Here is a 15,151-nt window from a genome sequence, read left to right on the forward strand (position 1 = left end):
ATTTAAGAGAGTGTCTAATCTAGACTCTTGAATATCATCAGTATTAATAACTTCTCAGACCATGCCTGAAAAGTTTTGTAACCTTCCAAAAGAACTACCCCAGAGGGGATCAAATGTTCAAACACCTGAGTTTATGAGAGGGAATTACACGTTCCAATTTCATAACTAAAAAGAATATTTGTTTCTTAATTCCTCCTGCTTAATTTTTCCTGCTCTTGAATTTATATTACATAGTTTTTTGTTATAGTTAAAATCTAAGCATGTATTCTAAGAACAACTACACACTGTATCAGGCCCAGCCCCAGGTTGTCATCGATGTTACCTATCTTATTGTCACCCATATCCCTTTGCAACATCCTTGGGCCAGTCATTTAAGTCATCCCTCGCTTAAATACTAAATAATATTAGTAATATAGTGGGGATTATTTTCCTCCATCACAAATCAGATTACACTAGAGAAACTTCTCCAAAACTGCTCTGATACATGTTATGTGCTAGATTATAAAGACAATATTTAGGGAATAAATGATAAAGTTCTTTGAGTGTCCAGACAGAGATATGATGGTATTGGTTGTATGACAGGCTTTTCCTGGGACACACAGAAAACTCTACTCACCCCAGAAAGGGAAGCTACAGCTGACCAAAGTAACTAAATTGTACCAACACCCCATTTGATGAACCAAGGAGTATTTAATTTGGAGCAGGGACGAATCAAAACAATTGGATCTCTAAAAGGCCAACCGCAATATTTGTGGGGACTCCAAGAAACTGAATCTATGGACCCTCCCAGTAAGTTTACAAGCCCCATCTACAGTCCAGACAGCTTTCTTTCAGAAGTAGGGCTGATGGGAGTCTTGGTTACTTCCTTTACACCAACTGGCAGGTCCTCCTGAGCCTTACAAGCTTTTATTCCTTCAGACAGGTGAGCCTCCTCTTTCTTCCTAGAATGAAAGTTTCACTAGAGGGAAAGTTGTCATTCAGAGGAACATACCATTCAAAAGGTTTATATTAACATTGTCCCCAATTAAATTATAAATCTACCACTAATGCAAACCATTAAAATCAAATTTTGATGCAGTTGAAGTGAACATATAATCAAACAAAGAATTATTTTAAGGCATCGAGATTTATAGCATTAATAAAAATAGGGGTTGGGGATTTACCTCAGTGGTAGAGCGCTTGCCTAGCAAGCGCAAGGCCCTGGGTTCGGTCCCCAGCTCCGAAAAAAAAGAAAAAAAATAATAACCTATTTCATAAATCTGGGGGAAAGGCAGGCCTCCAGATTCAGAAAGTCTTCGAGATACCAAAAGTGACAAGAAGTCTACCCAAATATACACAAACACACATTACTATCAAATGTGAATACTTGAGAACCTCAAGAGAATTTGGAAAATAGTAAGATATTAACATCTCATGTATAAGAGAAAAACCTATGAAATAATTAGGAGAATTCTTAACAGAAACACTCTAAGATATAAGGAAATAGAAACAGTTGTGAATAAATCCTTCTAAACAAGAATACCATTTTATACAACACTATCCTTTAAAAATTACAATATTTTAGTTCTTAAAGAAAAAAAAAAAACACAGGTAAGACAAACCTTCCTGCTCCAAGCGACCTGCCTGGTAAACTAAAGACACAGGCCCACAGGAACAGCTGAAGACCTGTAGATACACGCCCGAAAGCAGAACACTCTGTCCCCATAACTGGCTGAAAGAAAACAGGAAAACAGGATTACAGCACTCCTGACACACAGGCTTATAAGACAGTCTAGCCACCATCAGAAATAGCAGAACAAAGTAACATTAGAGATAATCTGATGGCGAGAGGCAAGCACAGGAACCCAAGCAACAGAAACCAAGACTACATGGCATCATTGGAGCTCAATTCTCCCACCAAAGCAAACACTGAATATCCAAGCACACCAGAAAAGCGAGATCTAGATTTAAAATCACATTTGATCATGATGCTGGAGGACTTGAAGAAAGACATAAAGAACTCCCTTAGAGAAATGCAGGAAAACATAAATAAACAAGTGGAAGCCTATAGACAGGAATCACAAAAATCCCTGAAAGAATTCCAGGAAAACACAATCAAACAGTTGAAGGAATTGAAAATGGAAATAGAATCAATGAAGAAAGAACAAAGGGAAACAACCCTGGATATAGAAAACCAAAGGAAGAGACAAGGAGCTGAGGATACAAGAATCACAAACAGAATACAAGAGATAGAAGAGAGAATCTCAGGAGCAGAAGAGTTCATAGAAATCATCTAAACAACGGTCAAAGGAAATGTAAAACAGAAAAAGCTACTGTCTCAAAACATACAGGAAATCCAGTACTCAAAGAGAAGATCAAACCTAAGGATAATAGGTATAGAAGAGAGTGAAGACTCCCAGCTCAAAGGACCAGTAAATATCTTCAACAAAATCATTGAAGAAAACTTCCCTAGCCTAAAGAAAGAGATGCCCATAACCATACAAGAAGCCTACAGAACTCCAAATAGATTGGACCAGAAAAGAAACTCCTCCCGTCACATAATAGTCAAAACACCAAATGCACAAAATAAAGAAAGATTATTAAAAGCAGTAAGGGAAAAAGGTCAAGTAACATATAAAGGCAGACCTATTAGAATCACAGTAGACTTCTCACCAGAGATTATGAAAGCCAGAAGATCCTGGACAGAAGTCATACAGACACTAAGAGCACACAAATGCCAGCCCAGGTTACTATATCCTGCAAAACTCTCAATTAACATAGATGGAGAAACCAAGATATTCCATGACAAAAACAATTTACACAATATCTTTCTACAAATCCACCGCTACAAAGGATAATAAATGGTAAAGCCCAACATAAGGAGGCAACCTACACCATAGAAAAAGCAAGAAACTAATCGTCTTGGCAATAAAACAAAGAGAAGAAAAGCACACAAACATAATCTCACATCCAAATATGAACATAACAGGAAGCAATTATAACTATTCCTTAGTATCTCTCAACATCAATGGTCTCAACTCTCCAAAAAAAGACATAAATTAACAAACTGTATATGCAATGAGGACCCTGCATTCTGTGGCCTACAGGAAACATAAATGAGAGACAAAGACAGACACTGGAAAACAACTTTCCAAGCAAATGGTCTGAAGAAGCAAGCTCGAGTAGCCATTCTAATATCGAATAAAATTGATTTTTCACTAAAAGTCATCAAAAAAATAAGGAAGGACACTTCATATTCATCAAAGGAAAAATCCACCAAGATGAACTCTCAATCCTAAATATCTATGCTCCAAATAGAAGGGCACCTACATACATAAAAGAAACCTTATTAAAGCTCAAAGCACACATTGCACCTCACACAATAATAGTAGGAGATTTGAACACCCCACTCTCATCAATGGACAGATCACAGAAACAGAAATTAAACAGAGACATAGACAGACTAAGAGAATTCATGAACCAAACGGACTTAACAGATATTTATAGAACATTCTATCCTAAAGCAAAAGGATATATATTCTTCTCATCACCTCATGGTATTTTCTCCAAAATTGACCATATAATTGGTCATAAAAGAGGCCTCAACAGATACAGAAAGATAGAAATAATCCCATGCTTCCTATCATACCACCACGGGCTAAAGTTTGTCTTCAATAACAATAACGGAAGAACGCCGACATATACATGGAAGTTGAACAATGCTCTACTCAATGATAACCTGGTCAAGGAAGAAATAAAGAAAGAATTAAAGACTTCTTAGAATTTAATGAAAATGAAGGGACAACATACCCAAACTTATGGGACACAAAGAAAGCTGTCCTAAGAGGAAAACTCATAGCTCGAGTGCCTGCAGAAAGAAATAGGAGAGAGCACATATCACCAGCTTGACAGCACACCTAAAAGCTCTAAAACAAAAAGAAGCAAATACACCTAGGAGGAGTAGAAGGCAGGAAATAATCAAACTCAGTGCTGAAATCAAACAAGTAGAAACAGAAAGGACCATAGAAAGAATCAACAGAACCAAAAGTTGGTTCTTTGAGAAAGTCAACAAGATAGAGAAACCCTTAGCCAGACTAACGAGAGGACACAGAGACTCTGTTCAAATTAACAAAATCAGAAATGAAAACGGAGACATAACTACAGAATCAGAAGAAATTAAAAAAAATCATCAGATCCTACTACAAAAGCCTATACTCAACAAAACTTGAAAATCTGCAGGAAATGGACAATTTCCTAGACAGATACCAGGTAGCAAAGTTAAATCAGGAACAGATAAACCAGTTAAACAACCCCATAACTCCTTAAGAAATAGAAGCAGTCATTAAAGGTCTCCCAACCAAAAAGAGCCCAGGTCCAGATGGGTTTAGTGCAGAATTCTATCAAAACTTCATAGAAGACCTCATACCAATATTATCCAAACTATTCCACAAAATTGAAACAGATGGAGCCCTACCGAATTCCTTCTACGAAGCCACAATTACTCTTATACCTAAACCACACAAAGACACAACAAAGAAAGAGAACTTCAGACCAATTTCCCTTATGAATATCGACGCAAAAATACTCAATAAAATTCTGGCAAACCGAATTCAAGAGCACATCAAAACAATCATCCACCATGATCAAGTAGGCTTCATCCCAGGCATGCAGGGATGGTTTAATATATGGAAAACCATCAAAGTTATCCACTATATAAACAAACTCTAAGAACAAAATCACATGATCATTTCATTAGATGCTGAGAAAGCATTTGACAAAATTCAACACCCCTTCATGACAAAAGTCCTGGAAAGAATAGGAATTCAAGGCCCATACCTAAACTTAGTAAAAGCCATATACAGCAAACCAGTCACTAACATTAAACTAAATGGAGAGAAACTTGAAGCAATCCCACTAAAATCAGGGACTACACAAGGCTGCCCACTCTCTCCCTACTTATTTAGTATAGTTCTTGAAGTTCTAGCCAGAGCAATCAGACATTAAAAGGAAATCAAGGGGATACAGATTGGAAAAGAAGAAGTCAAAATATCACTATTTGCAGATGATATGATAGTATATTTCAGCAATCCCAAAAATTCCACCAGAGAACTACTAAAGCTGATAAACAACTTCAGCAAATTGGCTGGGTATAAAATTAACTCAAATAAATCAGTAGCCTTCCTCTACAAAAAGAGAAACAAGCCGAGAAAGAAATCAGGAAAACAATACCCTTCATAATAGACCCAAATAATATAAAATACCTCGGTGTGCTTTTAACCAAGCAAGTAAAAGATCTGTATGATAAGAACTTTACGCCTCTGAAGAAGGAAATTGAAGAAGACCTCAGAAGACGGAAAGATCTCCCATGCTCATGAATTGTCAGGATTAACACAGTAAAAAAAAATGGCCATTTTACCAAAAGTGATCTACAGATTCAATGCAATCCCCATCAAAATACCAATCCAATTCTTCAGAAAGTTAGACAGGAAATTTACAAATTCATCTGGAATAACAAAAAACCCAGGATAGCTAAAACTATCCTCAACAATGCAAGGACTTTTGGGGAATCACTATCCCTGAACTCAAGCAGTATTACAGAGCAATAAAAAAAAACTACATGGTATTGGTACCAAGACAGACAGATCGACCAGTGGAATAGAATTGAAGACGCAGAAATGAACCCACACACCTATGGGCACTTGATTTTTGACAAAGGAGCCAAAATCATCCAATGGAAAAAAGATAGCATTTTCAGCAAATGGTGCTCGTTCAACTGGAGGGCAACATGTAGAAGAATGCATATCGATCCATGCTCATCACCCTGTACAAAGCTTAAGTCCAAGTGGATCAAGGACCTCCACATTAAACCAGATACACTCAAACTAATAGAAGAAAAAAATGGGTAAGCATCTCAAACACATGGGCACTGGAGAAAATTTCCTGAACAAAACACCAATGGCTTATGCTCTAAGATCAAGAATCAACAAATGTGATCTCCTAAAACTGCAAAGCTTCTGTAAGACAAAGGACAATGTTGTTAGGACAAAATGGCAACCAACAGAATGGGAAAAGATCTTTACCAATCCTACAACATATAGAGGGCTTCTATCTAAAATATACAAAGAACTCAAGAAGTTAGATCGCAGGGAGACAAATAACCCTATTAAAAAATGGGGCTCAGAACTAAACAAAGAATTCACAGCTGAGGAATGCCGAATGGCTGAGAAACACCTAAAGAAATGTTCAACATCTTTAGTCATAAGGGAAATGTAAATCAAAACAACCCTGAGATTTCACCTCATACCAGTGAGAATGGCTAAGATAAAAAACTCAGGTGAAAGCAAATGCTGGCGAGGATGTGGAGAAAGAGGAACACTCCTCCATTGTTGGTGGGATTGCAGACTGGTACAACCATTCTGGAAATCAGTCTGGAGATTCCTCAGAAAATTGGACATTGAACTACCTGAGCACCCAACTATACCTCTCTTGGGCTTATACCCAAAAGATGCCCAAACATGTAACAAAACACATGCTCCACTATGTTCATAGCAGCCTTATTCATAATAGCCATAAGCTGGAAAGAACCCAGATGCCCTTCAACAGAGGAACTGATACTGAAAATGTAGTACATCTACAGAATGGAATATTACTCAGCTATCAAAAACAATGACTTTATGAAATTCATAGGCAAATGGATGGAACTGGATAATAATATCTGAGTGAGGTAGCCTAAGCACAGAAAAACACACATGGTATGCACTTATTGATAAGTTCCTATTAGCCCAAATGCTTGAATTACCCTAGATGCACAGAACACATGGAACTCAAGAAGGGTGACCAAAATGCAAACGGTTCACTCCTTCTTTAAAAGGGGAAGAAGAATAACCTTGTTAGGAAATAAGGAAGCAAAGTTTAGAACAGAGCTAAAAGGAACACGCATTCAGAACCTCCCCCACTTTTGGCCCATACATATACAGCCACCAAACTAGATAAGATGGATGAAGCAAAGAAGTGCAGGCTGACAGGAACGGGAGGTAGATCTCCCCTGAGAGACACACCCAGAATACAGCAAATACATAGGCGAATGCCAGCAGCAAACCACTGAACTGAGAATGGGACCCCAGGTGAAGGAATCAGAGAAAGGACTGGAAGACCTTGAAGGGGCTCGAGACCCCATATGAACAACATTGCCAACCAACCAGAGCTTCCAGGGACTAAGCCATTACACAAAGACTGTACTTGGACTGACCCTGGGCTCCAACCTCATTGGTAGCAATGAATAGCCTAGTAAGAGCACCAGTGGAAGGGGAAGCCCTTGGTCCTGCCAAGACTGAACCCTCAGTGAACATGATTGCTGGGGGGAGGGTGGTAATGGGAGGAGGATGGGGAGGGGAACACCTATATAGAAAGGGAGGGGGATGGGTTAGGGGGATGTTGGCCTGGAAACCGGGAAGGGGAATAACAATCGAAAGGTAAATAAGAAATACTCAAGCTAATAAAGATAAAAAAAGATAAAATTCATATGTAAGACTATATAACGCATATTTATGGGTCTGGGTTGCATCACTTAAAATGATTATTTTCTCTATTTATTTATCTGTGAATTTCAGGATTTAATTTCAATAGCTGTATAGTATTTCATGAATTTTAGTCATGAGCATGCTCATGGAAGAGATCATGTGGTAGAGTAGGTATGGATGTGGGAGAGGGTCTGAGACGAAGTGGAAGAGGGGGTAAATATGATGAAAATATATTACATGAAATTTTGAATCAAACTTAGAGCTATCTTATGATATGGTAATCCAGTTTCTGAATACTTTTCCAACATAATTTAAATCATGATATTGAAATGTAGTCATGTTTCTAAGTTCTTTCCAACATTATTAACTACATTTTACAGGGAGAACTAACTTAAAGTACTTTAACGGGTGGGTATACTAAGAAAACCCAGCACATGCTAATCTCACATTTATTAAGAAGCATTAAGAAGACTGACTTACAAAAAGGATTCTCATACACAAGCAGAGAAAAACAATATTAGATACTTTTAAATACATTAACAGCAGGAACAATTTAAATGATCAATTTGCTAATTAAGTAATTAAAGCAGATTCATACTTCAAAAAGGAAACTTAACACTGCAATCACCATATAGAGAAATACTTCTTAGTCTATAGGGGTGCAGTTACTTTTCCTTAAAACTGCTCTAGAGACCTGGTTCCCAAAAAATCATTTTATGTAGCTCTCTGTCAACTTAAACTGAAAGTTATAACTTGCATGGCAGACATGTTTTCCTTATGCAAGTAAGGATAATGCTCCATGAATTATCTATCTAAAATGTGCTATTAGCATGCCAGCATGTACTTTTGGAATAAAATATTAATTACGATCAAGTGGTTGTAAAATAATATTTTATGAGTGTTTTATTCTAATTTTACATCAATTCCTAAAAGTTCTCAACAGAGGTTCTTGCAAATGCTACACTTTCCTAAATTGTTCTAGAGTAGAGAGCACTCATTCAGTAACAGATCCTTTAGAGACCGTAATTATTTCATCAGTTGCTTCTATTAATAACCTAATCTTCTTGATTAGAGGATGTTGTTTCTCCCTCTTCTACTATCATCATTTTCCACAGAGGAAGTGGGAGAATAGTTATCCACTTCAGGCTGTCAGTTACAGGATATGAATTTTTTCGAATAAAAATTGCCTTCTGATGTCCAGAGGATCAAACTCGGTTCACAGGTGGGCTTTCATGTCCTCTACTGAGATAACCCAGTGTTTGGCAAATGCAAAAAGTGGTCAAAACTCAAGTAAAGAGGCACAAGTAAAAAAGTGAATTTTTGTGTCCTTGTAGAAAATAAAACAGGAGTTGGAAGTGCTAATCACACATATCCTGTCTTGAGTTAGCTGTGGTCAGAATAAAGGCTTCCTCTTTAGCAGACACTTTGCAGGTTGTACACAACATATCCCTCCTTACTATTTTTCAACTGTGAAGTAAAAAGACACTTTCCCTCTTCCTGTAAATACAAATGATTTTACATTCTCAGATATAAAAAGATAAAAGGTAATTAAATTATTAGGTTCATATTCAGTAGAAGTGAGACCCTTTGGCAAGGCAAGAAAAACAAGAATAAAACTGTGTACTGATACTAAATGAAGAACAGTCCAATCAGAGTGTTATAATGACCCATAGACACTAAAGTATCCTATGTGAATAAATATCTAATGAAGTATAAATGGGTAAAAAGTCATCCTGGCTCATAAATTCACACTATAAATAGAGGACCCAGACACACAGACGCACACAGACATATTCTATAAGAGCATGTTGTTTGAAGAATTTCTTAGGAAGAAAGAAACAATTGAACATAGCAGGAGAGATGATTGTAGAAGCGTCCACAGATTCTACTGGTAAGGAACAAGCAGAAGAGGTGGGAATTGTTTTGACTTTAAAAACAAGAGTTTTCCTTTTTTTTATTCATTGTATATTTTTGGCTTCTTTGTCAAAGATCAAGTATGTATAAGTGTGTAGTTTTATTACTGTGTCTTCAGTTAATTCAATTGATCCACCTGTCTATCGCTACAGAAATATCAGGTATTTTTTGTCACTATCACTCTGTAGTAGAGTTGAGGCCAGGAATGATGATTTCCCCAGTTATTTTTTGTTTTGTTTGGTTTTGCTAAGATTTGATTTCACTATTCTGGGTGTTTTTCCTTTCTGATGAATTTGAGAATTACTTTTTCTATGTCTTTAAAGAATTGTGTTGGGATTTTGATGGGGATTGCATTGAATCTGTAGATTGCCTTTGCTAGGATGGCCATTTTTACTATGTTAATTCTGCCAATCCATGAGCATGGGAGATCTCTCCATTTTCTGAGATCTTCTTCAATTTCTTTCTTGAGAGACTTGAAGTTATTTTCTGTAGGTAGAAAAATGAAAATAGACCCATATTCGTCACCTTGCACAAACCTCAAGTCCAGGTGGATCAAGGACCGCAACATAAAACCAGATACACACAATATAATAGAAGAGAAATTGGGAAAGAGCCTTTAACTCACTGGCACATGGGGAAATTTCCTAAACAGAACTCCAATGACTTACACTCTAAGGGCAAGAATTGATGAATGGGACGTCCTGAAACTGGAAAGTTTCTGAAAGGCAAAGGACATAGTCAATAAGACAAATCAGCAACCTACAGATTAAGAAAAAAATCTTCACCAACTCAACATCTGATAGAGGGCTAATATTCAAAATATATAAAGAACTCAAGCTAACCACCAAAAAATCCAAACAACCTAATCAAAAAAAATTGGGGTATAGCACTAAACAGAGAATTCATAACAGAGGAATCTCAAATGGCTGAGAAGCACCTAAAGAAATGTTCAAAGTCCTTAGTGATCAGAGAAATGCAAATTGAAACGACTACAAGATTCCACCTCACACCAGGTAAAATGGCTAAGATCAAAACCTCAGGTGACAACACATGTTAAAGAAGATGTGGAAAAAGAGAAACACTCCTCCATTCCTGGTGGGATTACAAACTGGTACAACTACTCTGGAATTCAATCTGGAGGTTCCTCAGAAAATTGGATATACATCTACCTGAAGACCCAGCAGTACCACTCTTGGGCATATACTCAAAAGGTGCCCCACCATGCCACAGGGGCACATGTTCTACTATGTTCATAGCAGTCTTATTTGTGATAGCCAGAAACTGGAAACAACCCAGATGTCCCATGACAGAAGAATGGATACAGAATATGTAGTTCATTTACACAATGGAATACTACTAGGCTATTAAGAATGGGGACATCTTGAATTTTGCAGGCAAATGGATGGAGCTAGAAAATATCACCCTGAGTGAGATAACTCAGACCCCAAAGAACATGCACAGTATGTGCTCATAGTAAATGGTTATTAACCAAAAAAAAAATGTACAGAAAACCAAAGATCCAGTCCAGTCCACAGAACTCAGAGAATTCAACAAGCTGAAGTGTCCAAGAGAAGATGCCTCAGTCCCACTTGGGAGGGTAAAGAAAGCAACCACAAGAAGGGAGGGGGGAGAGAGAGAAGGAGGGAGGGACAGGGAAATGGAAGAGGATAGGGTAGGGGAGAGGGGAACAGGATCTGGTATTGGGTCAGGGAAAAGGAATAAAGCCACTGAAGGTCAGCAGAAAGAATGGAAACAAGTGACCTTGGGAGGAAGGAGTTTTGGAGGATGCTGTAGAATGTACCAGAGACATCCTGGGTAGTGAGACACCCTCAGGAATCAAAGTGGGCTACCCTACATGAAATGCCCTACAGTGAGGAGAAGGAACTTAGAGAGCCCACTTCCAGCAGAAAGAAAGGGCATCAAGTGAGGAATGGAGTTATTATCTCACAGTAAGAACTTTGACCCATAATTTTTTCCTGTCTGAAAGAACAACTGGGATGGAAATGGAAAAGAGCCTGAGAGAAGAAGGTTCAGCAATAGGCCCAAGGGGGGATCCAGCTTAAGGGGAGGCCGCAAGGCCTTACACCATTACTGAGACTATGAAGGACTCACAAAAGGGAACCTATCATGATTGCCCTCCAAAAGACCCAACAAGCATATGAAAGAGTCACATGCAGATATGTGCACTCAACCAAGGAACAGAAGCTGCTGAACCCTGTTGTGGTTTGCCCTGAAGTTATTTGTATTTTGATGCTAATTCCACTGCCCCAAGGACAGCTACCTAGTCACATACTCAGAAGTCAGATGACTTCACCAGAACCACCTCCCCATTGAATTTGTAAAATACAGGTGAGGGGCAGGTACAGGATAGAAGGAAGCCTGTCATTGGAGGAGAAGGAAGGATGGGCAGAAGAGAAGTTTGAAGGAGGAGGAGGAGACTAGGAGAGAGAGAGGAAGAGACAGGACAGAGGAGAGAGAGAGGGGAGAAGTCATGGCAGGACAAGATGGCAGGTGATGTTAAGATTCTGCTCTGTGTATTTACAGGTTGTTATTAATGTTCTCAAGGGATGGATAATACTGGGCTTTGTATGTTTAAGTGGGCAATTATATCTTACCAATTAGATCAAAGATTATTTTGTTGTGTGTTCTTTTATGTGAGGGTTTGAGTGTAGGAAAATGTGCAGTTGGGATGTGTTTCCACCAAGATATCTAGCAGATATCTTGGGCCACCACGGTGTGGACCCAGCAGGGTAAAAGACCAACAATACTTTTTTATTTTTATATTTTTACAACAGAACCCTGTGGTTGAATTAGAGAAAAGCTGGAGGAAGCTGAGGATGAAGGCAACCCTGTAGGAGGACCAGTAGTCTCAATTTACCTGGACCCCTGAGATCTCTCAGATACTAGATCACCAACCAGGTAGCTGATAGGAGGCCCCTAAAACATATACAGCAAAGGACTGTTGGGTCTGGATTCAGTCAGAGAAGATGTACTTAACCCTCAAGAGACTGGAGGCCCCAGGATGTTTAGTGCTCTGGTGGGGTGGGTGGGGTGGGAACATCCTTGTGGAGATGGGGGTTGGGGTGGTGTGGGGGGTTTAGAGGAGGATGAAGTATGGGATGTGGAAGAGTTGGAGGGTGGACTGTGAGGAGAATAAAAGCTGGATTGTAAAAAAATAAATAAAAATATAATGATGATGATGATGATGATGGTGATGGTGGTGATGGTGGTGGTGGTTGTGGTGGTGGTAATGATGATGATGATGATGATGATGGCGGCGGCGGCGGCGGTGGTGGTGGTGGTGGTGGTGATGATGGTGGTGGTGGTGGTGGTGGTGGTGGTGGTGGTGGTGATGATGATGATGATGATGATGATGATGATGATGTAGAGTTTTCCAGAGAAGTTCAGACATCTTAGCAGTTGCTCATATATCTGAGCTGAGTCCTTCTGCTTTCAACTAGAAAGAACTCTGCCAAGTGTAGTAAGTCTGATTAGAGAATTGCCTGCTCAAGTTGGAACAAAGTGCTATTGCTGAGGCGGGCTATGAACAGAGTAGATAAAACAAAACAAATCACTGAAAAACACAGGAAGTTGACGGCAGGAAGCTAAGATGTCAGCTCATCTGTGATTCTGTTTCTCCTTCCTCATTTCTATTCTCCAGGAGTTATATCCAACTTGTGGGCTTTAACAGGAGTCGGTATATTAACTAGAAATATGGCATTTCAGAAACAGAATTCTGGGCACCAAATTAGAATCTAAGCTTAGGTTTGAAGAAGAGAGATGAGAGGAACAATCATCAATCATCACCTAAAAACCTTCAGGAGCCAGTGTGCTCCGGTTTACAATGTCCCTGTATGCATTTACCCCACTTAGTGCATTTGAGCTCCACGAAGCAGATTTTATCATCTCCATTCTCTACATGAGGAAGCAGGTTAGAGGGTACGATGCTTATACAGTTATAGATCCACATTGGCTGCAGTTAATATTATATCATCTACCCCTCAAAAACTCCCCAACATGGGGCCTCACAAGCAACTGGGCTCTTCTTCTTGGCTCCATAAAACCCAACATTTTTCACAGCCAAAGCTTGAAAGTTGGGGATTATTGGTGAGCCAAATTTCAAGCGATAGGCCTGGATCCGTAGGATGGTTTCATTAAATTTAAAGAAAGAAACTAATTAAAGCTACATACAGCTGAATTTAAGGAGTAGTTAAAGACAATGGACTTGAGCGTTCTCTGAAACATCAGCTATTTCATAGTGAGCTCTCTCCAGAGAATGTAAGTTCAATTTACTGCCTTAAAAGAGAAATCTCTAACACAGACATTCCTGTACCACTATGAAGGGAATGGGTTCCAGTTTACTTGGAATAAAAATCCTTTACCAGCTCCTCTCCCACGCGATCAGGTGCTTTGCTCCAGACTCAAAATAAAACAAATACACACCCTTTTGTCCTACTTAAAAAAATTGTGAAAGTCATAGGACAGATTTTTTTTTCTGGGTCAACTTTATACAGGTACATCTACTGACCCCAGAAAGTCAGCCCATGCTGACTTAACTAACAACAGCACCGACATCCATTTGCTCAATCAGTAAGTTTTTTTGGCATTACTAAAAGGAGTAGGAGCGACTGGTTACTGACAAGGAACTGAGCATGGTTCAAAAGTCAGTGGGTTTCTACAAGACCCGCCTCAACACAGCTGACTCCGAAAAAAGACATCTCTGGAGAACTGCTTTACCTAGCTTGCATGTAGTACCATATTCTCTACCCAGGTCTTCTCAGTTAGGCAGGTCAGAATCCTCACTCCCTACACCTGTTAAGTCTCTTTTCTACTACAGTTGCTGAGGCCTCGTGGATTTTCCAATGTCTGACTGCCAAATTTTATTTCTCTTCTGAGGCTCAGAGGCCACGCTTTTTTTCCTGGGAGCAAGAGTTTCTCCACCTGGAGGGAGAGAATGTTGCAATTTCAAGGAAAAAGACATACAAAAGACTATGGAGGCAATGCTGGGATTTTGCAGTTAAATGTTTTTGTGGCTCTTAACTCTGATAACATCTTTACGACAAAACAGTCTGTGTTATATAACTGATAACCACTTTGGGAGAACAAGAACAATTTTTGATAATTCAGCATAATGTGTTTATTTCTGTCTTTTGATTTTTGAGCCTGTATTTACCAATATCATGGATAAGTCACTAGCTAGACCTAAGGGTTATAACTCTGAGGAGTCAGGCTTCTCCAGTTCTGATCATAAGGAATGATTTCCCTAATGCAGTGTTAAATTCTCATGAAAAATATCCTGGCAACTGGGAGCCAAGAAATACCACGAAGTCACACAGCACAGCAAACCTCCCACAGGAGATTTATTGGGCAGGGAAAACCCAGGAGGATGACAGCCTTTGGATAAGAAACAGAAACGAACTGGAACATAGAGTTCATATAAAGTTTCTTGGAGAGCAGACCTCTTCAGAGACATATGGATTATGTGGCCTAATTTTGGGGAAAGATCATGGATTTGTGGGGTTTTGTGCTCAGGAATTGGTGGTATTTTTTTTCTTGGCCCTCATCTGGGCTTGAGGTCACACCAGGGTCACGGTGTTTTTATCCTCGTCCCATTTATCCTTCACTACAGTGGAAGTGCAGGTGAAATATAGATGGTTAAAAGTAACAAGGAAGGAGAGCTGTGCCTGCAGCCTGGGAGAGCACTCCAGAGATGTGGTGGTCCACGGGCCTGTGCTGAG

The sequence above is a fragment of the Rattus norvegicus genome, chromosome 1 (assembly GCF_021556685.1).
Source record: "Rattus norvegicus strain SHRSP/BbbUtx chromosome 1, alternate assembly SHRSP_T2T, whole genome shotgun sequence".
NCBI classification, from domain to species: Eukaryota; Metazoa; Chordata; class Mammalia; order Rodentia; family Muridae; genus Rattus; species Rattus norvegicus.